General features: G+C 42.5%; 1 non-coding gene across 1 annotated transcript; it reads right to left on the bottom strand.

Annotated features, from left to right (window-relative positions):
* Positions 1–11,075: 11,075 nt before the first annotated feature.
* On the bottom strand, positions 11,076–11,164 carry trnar-ucu. The gene is given in 2 exon segments: positions 11,076–11,111; positions 11,128–11,164. It is a non-coding gene; the product is annotated as a tRNA-Arg (tRNA).
* Positions 11,165–11,488: the final 324 nt, after the last annotated feature.

Here is an 11,488-nt window from a genome sequence, read left to right on the forward strand (position 1 = left end):
CTCGAGCTGCAGTCTTTGGTCTGTTTGAGGAATAAAGGATCACATTTGGTCTTCAGTCTACTCTTAATTCAAAGTTGTGTATTTGTAATTAGCTGTTAAATTAACCTCCTGAATTGACTTATTACTTTATTCATCCTACTGGATAATTTTAAATTTTTGAATGAAAAATAACTTCAAATTAATCAGAGTAAACTGAATTTGGCACAGACAGGTTATGGGGAGAGAGAGAGAGGATATCTTTTGGCATTTTTTAAACCTTTTAGGGGTATGAAATTGTAAACCCGATATATATCTATGAAATGGAGAAAACATACCTTTCTCTGTGCAGATTTATCCATTTCCTAGTTAAAAGCCAGTTTTAGACCATAAGACATAGGAGCAGAAATTAGGCCATTCGGCCCATTGAGTCTGCTCCACCATTCAATCATGGCTGATAAGTTTCTCAACTCCATTCTCAAGTTTTGAAGCATACAGAAAAAGATATCTGTAGTAAAAGATGTGTAGACAGTACAAGCTCAAGTAATTTAGTATAATAAGAATGCCCAATCGTGCAGTCATTCCTTTGTCACAAAATAGTATTGTATTTTGGAAAATATATGCCCTTTAAGGACTTCAGACTACAGCTGCACCTCACTATCATGAACCTTTCTGGGATAAGCAGCAAAATTGTTACATCAGGGTGTTCACTATATAGGACTTTGTGATTTGCTGCATCAAAAAAATGCAGAAATGACCAATTTAAGTTGATCATTTTCTGCTTTTTCAAAAAAAATGCATCAATTAATAATATTTGTTCTTTTCTCAATGTATGCTGTTTCTATCATCTTAACCAGTCCAAACAGATCCTGAGTTCCAGTGAATTAAATTTTACACAGTTTCAATTACCTTTCTGAACTCATCCAGTGAATGGTTAACTGGTTCTGTGACTTCCATGTCCTTGTCACTGGATGTTTCCTCTTCCTTTCCCCAACTCGATGTCCTCATCCTTCATAAGTGCTTGTCGGGATTTGGCTTTCTTCAAGTTCAGTTTTCAGTTATTTAGTTTCTGAAATTCCTCATTCCCTCCTACCGCGTTCCTCTCTAACAGACTCCACCCCCATCTGACCACCATTCTCTGCGGATAATCCAGCATGTTTAAAAGCAGTTCAGAACACGTGTTTCTGACACCCAACTATTCTTTGTGTGTGAAGAACGTGGCTTGCAGAATATCCACCTGAAATTTTTCATAGCCACTATTGCTGTCAGAATTTGTGTGGTCCCTTCCAGTCTGTAATCAGGATGTTTGTATGTAAGGTGTGCATATTTCCTTACCCTCAAGTGATTTTTCCAAATTTAAAATAAATTCCAGCAGCAGGCTTTTTGGTGATTTTAAAAATAAAGGTTATTTATTATCTCACACTTGACCCAGATGTTTACAAATGCAATGTCTTAATCAATTGTCTCACTCACTTTCGCTCACACAAAGATCACATACAGATAAAGTTAAAGCTGTAATTATAAAAATGGAATTTATAACTCAGTCTCTGCCAATACAGGCCTGATGTCATCTTAGTTGAGTTGATCTTTTAGTTGGAGTGAAAGTCTTTTGGAAACAAAGGATTCTCATGAAGTTGCGATGCCTCTTGGAGATGAATAGCCAGGAGATTCGTTCTCAGGTGGACTTGGAAACTGGATCTAGTACAGTACTTTGGCTGCATTAGAAAGCTTTCAGTTATGATGGTTCAGATGTTTCTGGTGTTTTAGATATTTCTCTGTTAGATTTGCTTTATTCGGGGTATTTTAAACTGCAGTCCCTGAAGTTTCAATCAAATGATTGCAGGGTTAACACTTCTGGGGTCCAGATCACCACAATATGATAGCAGTTGACAATGGTCATTCCCTCTTATCTTCACCCCAATTTGAGCTCAAATATTCTCTTTTGTTCAGTATGGCACTTGGAGACCAACAGTTTAGAGAGTCTGTATTCCTCAAACGCTGGTTCACCATTAAACAATAAGATGTTTAAACTTCACAGGTGGCTGCAAAGTGCCCTTATTCAGGTCCATGTTTCACTGAATATTGGCCACATAATTGAATGCTGTCCACAGTTTAAATGCCACCTCAAAAGGCTTTGTGTCCACTTTAAGTATGATCTTACGGATCATAATATCCAATATCTTCACACTTGTACTGAGCATGACTCTACTGTTCATGCACTCAATAATCTCCCTCAGTAGGAACTATCTGTACCAAGATTTGAAACAAAGAATGAATGCCCTGGTCTATGGGGTATAGATCACCTGTTGCACTGTGTGCGCAAGATAGTTGCTTTCTGTTTTGGCGTTTCCTCTTCATCAGTAGCAAACTTAATTATCCCTCTGTTGACTCAAAAGTTTGCATTAGTGTGCTTTGCTAAGCCTGAGTTCTTGGCAAATTGTGGTGTGTGGTTTTCCTTTATGGTTCAGATCACCGATGATTTGAAAGTCTTGTTTTCAAAATTAAAAACAATCTCTTGTTGCCATCTTCACATGCATTGCTTTGTTGCAGGTGCCTCTTCTTACTAGTTGTAATTTGTGTGTAGGGGGGCAGATCATTTTATCAGACAACAATTGCGTATGTCATGCAGTTTTTTCACTCCTGTAATAAGTTACCATTCAATTAGCCTTAGCTGGAATTTCGTCATTAGATCCAGGTTGATCTTGCTCAAGTGGTTAGTAGTCGGCCTGATTTCTATTGGGAAAAAAAATTGAACTTTGAGTTGGGATCATTAAAACCAGGGGCTCACTAGAGTAAAAATTACTTTGTAATTTTGGTGGTAATAAAATAAATACAAAAATATTTTTTAGTTTAATTGTTTATTTGATAAGTTTTAACGGTGCATTGCAGACAAGATTAGTGTCAGCAAAATGGATACGAACTGAAAAATTACAAGAATTGTGCTTTCCAAATTAATCTTTCATTCTGAATTATGTTCATCTACATCCCTTCACGTTTTTCTTCAAGAATTGATTCAATTTCTCATCCCCAGCAAAATTAAAATATATATAAGTCAACAAGCTGAATGAGAACAGAACTTGCCATTACTTGGATAGTCCAACTAGCTGCATTAAGCAAGGTATCAAGTTTGATGAACTTATTAGAGTTCTTTAAGGATGTAGCAAACCGGCTGGATAAAGGGGAACCAGTAGATGTAATGTATTTGCATTTCCAAAAGGGATAAGCTACAACATAAAGGTTACTGAACGAGATAAGAGCATATGGTGTTTGGGGTGTTATATTAGCGTGGACAACGGACTGATTAACTAACAGGAAACAGAGAATTAGGATAAATGGGTCATTTTCAGGTTGGCAAACTAGTGGAGTGCTGCAGCATGACTTGGATGATAGGAACACAAGTTATGAGGATACAATGAGTCTGCAAAGGGATATATAGATAGGCTAAGTGATTGGGCAAAAATTTGGCAGATGGAGTATAATGTGGGAAAATGTGAGGTTGTCCACTTTGATAGGAAGAACAGAAATGCAGAGTATTATTTAAGTGGAGAGAGATGTGATGCAGATGGACTTAGGTGCCCTTGTACATGAATCACAGGACAACATGCAGATACAGCAAATAACTAAGAAGGCAAATAGAATGTTGACCTTTATTGCAAGGGGGATGGAGTACAAAAGGGATGTCTTGCTACAGCTGTAGAGAGCATTGGTGAGACCCCACCTAGAGTACTGTGTAAAGTTTTAGTTGGGTGTTATGTCTAGTAACGGTATGTCATATTCACAACTTTAAACAAGGGCTAAAACAAAAACAGAATTACCTGGAAAAACTCAGCAGGTCTGGTAGCATCGGTGGAGAAGAAAAAAGCTGACGTTTTGAGTCCTCATGACCCTTCAACAGAACTGGGTGAGTCCAAGGAGAGGGATGAAATATTTAAACAAGGGCTGTTCAGTATAAAATTTTCTGGGATTGCCTTTTATTATTAAAAATGGACATTAAAAGGCTGTTAAGGTGGCTGCCAAGGGTCAGGTGACATTTGCAATTCTGCACAGACTGTCTCAAGTCTCTGGAAAGTTTATAATTGATTGACCATAGGTGGAGTGCTCCTTTGAATGGACATACCAAGGCGAAAATCATCTGTGGAATTCACACCTATTGTTTGTGAACTCATCCAAAACTCAAAATCAATGTACTTCCAGACTCCCTGTCTCTGAAGTCGAAGCAACAAAGTGAGCTGTAACGAAACCAGTATTGATATTGTGATCAAAATCATCTTCAAACAACAAATCTTTTATTCCAGGTACCAGAAATAAACCAGTCAGCCTCTGAACAACAACTGAAGAGGCAGCAGCAGAAAGGGCAGCAATGCCTTTAAAAACTGAAGACTGCAATAGATTAAGGTCTCCCAGCCTGTTCCTTTTCAAGTCCACTAGTACAGATAACCGATCTTCTGGTAAGAGGACTACAAGGAACTAACTTTGTGACCTGCTGAAAATCCATCTCTTCAAGGGAATCCTGCAACAATTCTGATATATGGCTCCAGCTGTTGAATTCCCCTAAATTACCCATCAGAAGTGAAACATCTTCTTCACCGGGCCAGCAACATTTGGTTTTCCTAAGACAAGCCAAGCACATGAAGTTTGAAAAAGGCAAAATACTTCTAATGCTGGAAATCTAAAACAAAAACAGAAAATGCTGGGAAAACTCAGCAGGTCTAACAGCATCTGTGGATAGAAAAACAGAGTCAATGTTTCGAGTCTGTATGACCCTTCTTCAGAGGTTACAGATATTTCCGGGACATACAACGCTCCTTGGACTGTTGTTCTCACTGCATCCTGAGATCCACCCTCTGTGCCATGCACCACCATATGAACACACTCAACCTCTCCCTCCAGCAGCACCAACACATCCTAACTCAAGGCTTCCCTTGTCCCCAGTTTCATTTTATTCTTTGTCTCATCCAACACCTTAACAAGAAACTTTTTCTCTTCCTTTCAGGTGCTAAGGAATGCAAGCTCCACAACTCATTGATACCCATGCCAATCCAGGAGCCTCCACCCCTTCCTGTCCCTCTGACCCCATTCCATCTTCTAGTCCCAGCCCTTGCCATGTATTCACCATGCCCTCTGACCTTCCCCTCTCTGAAGCTGAATGTTCTGTCCTCAGTGAAGGACTCAGTTTCATACCCTTATGCCCTTAATGAATTTTGGGCTCGACATGATCCTGAACTCTTCTTCCGCCGCCTTCATCTCTGAGCTCACTCTTTTGAGCAGGAGTCCTCTCCCTGTTCCAGGGATCCTTTCACCCACCTCCAGTATTCTCCCTCCACCTGAAGCCCTCCCTCTGGTCTTGATCTTTTCATTTAGAACTGTCGGCGTGACATCGGCTGTCTCAATTTCTTTGCTCCTGTCACCCACTTTAACCCATCTCCTTCTGAACTTGTTGCACTGTGTTCCTTAAGGTCAAGCCCTGACTTTATTATCAAACCTGCCGACAAGGGTGATGCTGTTGTTGTCTGGCGTACTGACTTCTACCTCGCAGAGGCTGAGGACCAACTCTCAGACACTTCTTCCTACCACCAAGCCATTGTTTCCAGGATTGTCACTGACCTCATCTCCTCTGGAAGTATTCCCTCCACAGCTTCCAACCTCATAGACTCCCAACCCCAGACAGCCCACTTCTACCTCCTCCCCAAAATCCACAAACAGGACCATCCCAGTAGACCAGTCATGCCAGCCTGTTCCTGCCCTATGGAACTCACTTCTTCCTTTCTTGACTCCGTTCTCTCTCCCCTTGTCCAGTCTCTTCCCACCTACATCCGCAATTCCCATGTGAATAAATAATCTTCTTTATTTAAATTTACAAAAGCTTGCTGCTCATCATTCAAATTGACCACACACTCAGGAGTTAAGAAATTCACACATCTTCCTTTTCAAAAACACACTGATTGCAGTCATTAAGGAAAAGGAATTGGGATTTCAGTTTTCTCACATCCCTGTCCACAACACCTTATTTACAGAGGGACATACCAGTACTGGTGGCAGTTCAGAGAAGATTCACTAGGGTGCTTCCTGGGATGAAGGGGTTGTGTTATGAGAAAAGATTGAGCAAGTTGAGTCTTTATTCATTGAAGTTTAAAAGGATGAGAGATAATCTTACTGAAACATAAGATTCTAAGAGGGCTTTACAGGGTAGATGCTGAGAGGGAGTTTGACTTCATGGAGGAATCTAGAACTAGGAGGCATAGTTTCAAAATAAGGGGTGTTCCATTTAGAATGGATATGAGGAGGAATTTCTTCTCTCAGAGGGCCATTAGTGCTCAGAATTCTCTCCCCCAGCAAGCAGTGGTGGCTGGTTCATTGAATATATTCAAGGTTGTGTTAGACAGATTTTTGATTGACAAGGGAGTCAAGGGTTATGGGGGACAGGCAGGAGAGTGAAGTAAAGGCCACATCAGATCAGTCATGACCTTATGAATGATAGAATGGGCTCGATGAGCCAAATGGCCTACTCCTGCTCCCATTCCTTATGTTCTTATGTTAAGTCAGAGGAAGATGTAGCTAATATTCTATCTAAGGTGTACACATGGTGGATGCTGAGCAACACAGATGTTGCTGTGTAGGTCGCTCACAAGTGTCAACATTAATAGCTTATATTTATATAGTGCCTTTAATGTAATGAAACACCCCCAGGAGTATTATAATACAAAGTATGACACTGAGACATATGGAAATACTAGGTCAGATGGTCAAAAGCTTGGTCTTGGTTTTAAGGAGCACCTTAAAGGAGGAAAGCAAGTGCAGAGACAGGAAGGTGTAGGGAGGGAAATCCAGAGTTTAGAGCCCAGGCTGCTGAAGGCACAGCCATTTAACCCATCGAGCCCATTCTGCCAGTCAGTAAGATCGTGGCTGATCTCATGTGACCTTAACTCCACCTTCCTGCCTGTTCCCAGTAATCCTTAACACCCAATTAAAATTGGGGATGCTCAAGAGGCCAGAATTAGAGGAGCGCAGATAGCTTGGAGGGTTCTAGGCTGAAGTAGATTACAGAGGTAGGGAGGGATTAGGCCCTGGAGGGATTTGAAAACAAGGATGAGAATTTTAAGATCATTTTAAGACATTGTTTGACTGGGAGCTAATGTAGGTCAGTGAGCACAGGGTTATAAGGGAACGGGACTTTCTGTGAGTTAAGATATGGGCAGCAGAGTTTTGGATGTCCTCAAGTTTACAGAGGGTAGAATGGGAGAGACCAGCCAGGAGTATGTTGGAATAGTCAAATCTCGAAGAAACAAAGGCATGAACGAAGGTCAGAGCAGCAGATGAGCTGAGGCAGGGGTTTAGTCAGGTGAAGTTCTGGAAGTGGAAATAGGTGGTCTTAGTGATAGCACGAATAAGATTGAAACTCATCTCAGAATCAAAAAAGACAAGGTTGCAAACAAACTGGCCTATTCTCAGGCTTTTGCCAGGGAGAGGGATGGAGTCAGTAGCAAGGGAATGGAGTTTGGAGTGGGGACCAAAAACAATGGCTTTAGTCTTCCCAATATTTAATTGGAGGAAATTTCTGCTCATTCAATCCTGGATATTGGATAAGCAGTCTGATAATTTAGCTACAGTGGAGGACTCGAGAGAAGTGGTGGTGATGTAGGACTGAGTGTCATCAGTGCACATGTGAAAACTATCACTGTGCCTTCTGATGATGTTGCTGAGGGGCAGAATGTTGATGAGAAATAGGAGTGGGGATGCCAGAGGTAACGGCGTGAGAGCAGGAAAAGAAGCCATTGCAAGTGATAAGAAGGAACCAGGAGAGAGCACTCTCAACCAGCTGGATGGTGGAGAGCTGTTGGAGGAGGATAGTGTGGTCAACCCTGTCAAAGGCTGCAGACAGGTTGAGAAGGATGAGAAGGGAAAGTTTACCTTTGTCACAGTCACATAGGATGTCATTTGTGGTTTTGATAAGAGCTGTTTTGGTGCTGTGGCAGGACAGAAATCTAATTGGAGGGATTCAAACGTGGAGTTCTGGGTAAGATGGGAACAGACTTGGGAGGTGCCAACACATTCAAGGACTCTGGAGAGGAAAGGGAGTTGGAGATGTGACGGTAGTTTGGGGGTTTGCTTTGAGGAGAGGGGTGATAACAACAGATTTAAAGGGAAGAGGGATAACACCTGAAGAGAGAAAACCATTTGCAGTATTGGCTAATATGGGGGCTAGGAGGGTAAGTTGGGTGATCAGCGGTTTAGTGGGAATAGGATTGAGGGAACAGGAGATGGATCTCATGGACAAGATGAGCTCAGAGAGGAAGTAGGAGAGAAACTAAAAAAATATGTGAATTCAGGGCTAGGGCAGGGGGGAATGGTATAGGAAGTTTAGCCAGGTGGGCTGGTGGAAGGGAGGGATGCAGATGGTGTAGGCCGCTCACATGTTTTCTTTCTTAAGACAAGATGAGCCTGCATGTGTGGCTGCTGATCTAAAGGTACTGCATATTGAAATGAACAGGCCTCACACAAGAAGAAGATTTGAGGGAATGTGACCAAACCGTGCAGCGCCCTGGTCGGAATGCCCCCTGGGTATTGCATCCAGTTCAGGCTGATTGGAGCTATTCAGAAACACGGTGGAGGCCGTGATTTCTCATGTCAGCTGCCTGAGTTAGGAGGAGAAGATTGGGGAAACCTTGGCTATTTGACTGAGGGAGGAGGGACCTGAGATGTGATGTAGAGACATCCAAGCTAATTAAGGGAATCACTAAGCAAATGGAGATATACAACCAGCCCGACAACTTGTGAATGTGGAACTGAGCCACAGACTATGCAACACCTCCTGCAATGCCTATCGCTAGAGGAACCCTGCACAGTTACAGATCTTGCCGAATTCGACAACAAGGCACAAAAATGTGTCCAGTTCAGGCTGGGCCGTGTATAGACTGTCAGTGGACACGATAAGAAGAAGAAGATTAACAGAATGGAGAAGGTTAATATGGAATATTGCTTAAACAGCAGGAGGGCTTGGGTTGAAGCTGATAAAGGGTAAATTTTGGACAAATGTCGAAAAATTATTTTCAAAACCAAGATTAATTTCCAGGAAGAGTAGTAAAGATGGTGGGTTTTTTTTGCAAAAATATACTTTATTCATAAAAAATCTTCAACAACATTTCAAACCATTTCAAAATCACCATCACAAAAATACAATCAGGTTCAACTTTTACAACATGTATCACAAGGTGCATCAATACAAACAAAGAATATTACTATCATTGGCAGACATTCATTTTGAGCTGTACAGCCTGAGGGGATTTAAACAGTTCCCAGCCCCTCGGTGCACTGTGGCAGAAAGGTCTTAGGCAGCGACCCTTCCCCATTGCGCCTTTGCGGCAGCTGCCCCAAGCTTTAGTGCGTCCCTCAGCATGTAGTCCTGGACTTTGGAATGTGCCAGTCTGCAACACTCGGTCGGGGACAACTCTTTGCGCTGGAAGACCAACAAGTTTCGGGCAGACCAAAGAGCGTCTTTCACCGAGTTGATGATCCTCCAGCTGCAGTTGATGTTTGTCTCGGTGTGTGTCCCTGGGAACAGCCCGTACAGCACAGAGTCCTGTGTCACAGAACTGCTCAGGATGAACCTCGACAGAAACCACTGCATCTCTCTCCAGACCTTTTTTGCAAAGGCACAATCTACAAGGAGGTGAACAACGGACTCGTCCCCACCACAGCCACCTCAAGGGCAACGTGCCAAGGGGGTGAGGCTCCTGGCATGTAGGAAGGATCTGACGGGGAGGGCCTTTCTCACCACCAGCCAAGCTACGTCTTGGTGCTTGTTGGAAAGTTCTGGCGATGAGGCATTCTGCCAAAGGACTTTGACATCTGCTCGGGGAACCATCCCACAGGATCCACCCTCTCCTTTTCCCTCAGGGCCTCTAAGATGTTATGTGCCGACCACTGCCTGATGGATTTGTGGTCAAAGGTATTTCTCTGCATAAATTTTCCCACAAGGGACAGGTGGTAAGGCACGGTCCAACTACTTGGAGCGTTCTGCAGCAGCGTGGCCAGACCCATCCTTCGCAACACCAGGGACATGTAGAAACTCAGCATGTAGTGACACTTTGGTGTTTGCATACTGAGGGTCTACGCACAGCTTGATGCAGCCACACACAAAGGTGGCCATCAGTATGAGGGCGATAAAAACAAAAAAACTGCGGATGCTGGAAATCCAAAACAAAAACAGAATTACCTGGAAAAACTCAGCAGGTCTGGCAGCATCTGTCTGTCGAAGGGTCATGAGGACTCGAAACGTCAACTCTTTTCTTCTCCACCGATGCTGCCAGACCTGCTGAGTTTTTCCAGGTAATTCTGTTTTAGTATGAGGGCGATGTTGGGCACATTTTTTCCCCCTTTATCTAGAGGCTTGTACAGGTGCTATTTCTCAAGAGGCAACTGGCTGTTTAATGGAGATTTTAGGAGCGTTGGAACTGATCAAACAAGACTAGCCGAATGACTTCTCTCACGGGTACAGTAACTGTATTTTGGAGATTATCCAGTTTTCATAGCAAATGCTGACTCAGCTCATTATTTATTGCTCCCTCAGGGCAAAGTAAGTGACTGATTTACATTTGCAGTAAAGCCGGAGCGTGTTTAATTTATAATCAGCAGTCAACAGATTAAATTTACACGTTCTGAGACTACCTGTTTCCGCTCGTATTTATTTTTAATGTGCCATGGCAGAGTAAAACTTTGTTTTTTGAAAAAGTTTTGTTTTTTTTTAAATCACAAAGCCCGTTAGCGAGTTTAGGATCCCCCGATCGTAAATAAAACCTCTCAAACTGTTTATTGCAGTCTCCAATTAACAAGCGAGGCGACTAATGAGCAACGGAGATAGCGGCCCCCGTCTCTTCAACTTTAAAACTGTTTTATCATGAAACGGGGGTGAGACACTTCAATCTTTTCCTGTTTTCGCTCCTACCCTCCACACCCCACACCCTACTTCGGCTCCCGTTCCACACGAAAGGAACTGGATTTCGCCCCCTCTCCAAAAGTGGAGTTGACTTTCAGTTTCAACGGCCGCTCCCCGGTTTGAATTTCGGACAAGCGAAGCTTTGCGTTCGTCAAAATTAAAGGAACGACTCCGCCGGGACTCGAACCCGGAACCTTTGAATGTCTTAAGCAATCAACTAGAAGTCCAATGCGCTATCCATTGCGCCACGGAGCCACCTGTTGGATTTACCCCGAAGCTCTACATGACACCAAATTACTGGGAAGTTTTTTTTCTTTTTTTTAATGCTGTGTTGCTACAGGAAATTGTAACCTCTCCACACAACGGTGATACAATCTTTGCAACATTATTTGGAGCAGACACCAGTTTAGTTTAAGGAGTTGCTTCCTCTCTGTGGGATTGACTCAAGATTTATGAGAAAGTGCTGACTGGATGATTGTGTCTGATAGTTTACATTATAAGACGTGGAAAAAATCATTTGAATCAATGTCTTGTCTTCGAAAAAAATACATGTTCCTCAAGGGTCTTTTTCTCAATTTG

Source organism: Carcharodon carcharias, chromosome 16 (genome assembly GCF_017639515.1).
Source record: "Carcharodon carcharias isolate sCarCar2 chromosome 16, sCarCar2.pri, whole genome shotgun sequence".
Taxonomy (NCBI): domain Eukaryota; kingdom Metazoa; phylum Chordata; class Chondrichthyes; order Lamniformes; family Lamnidae; genus Carcharodon; species Carcharodon carcharias.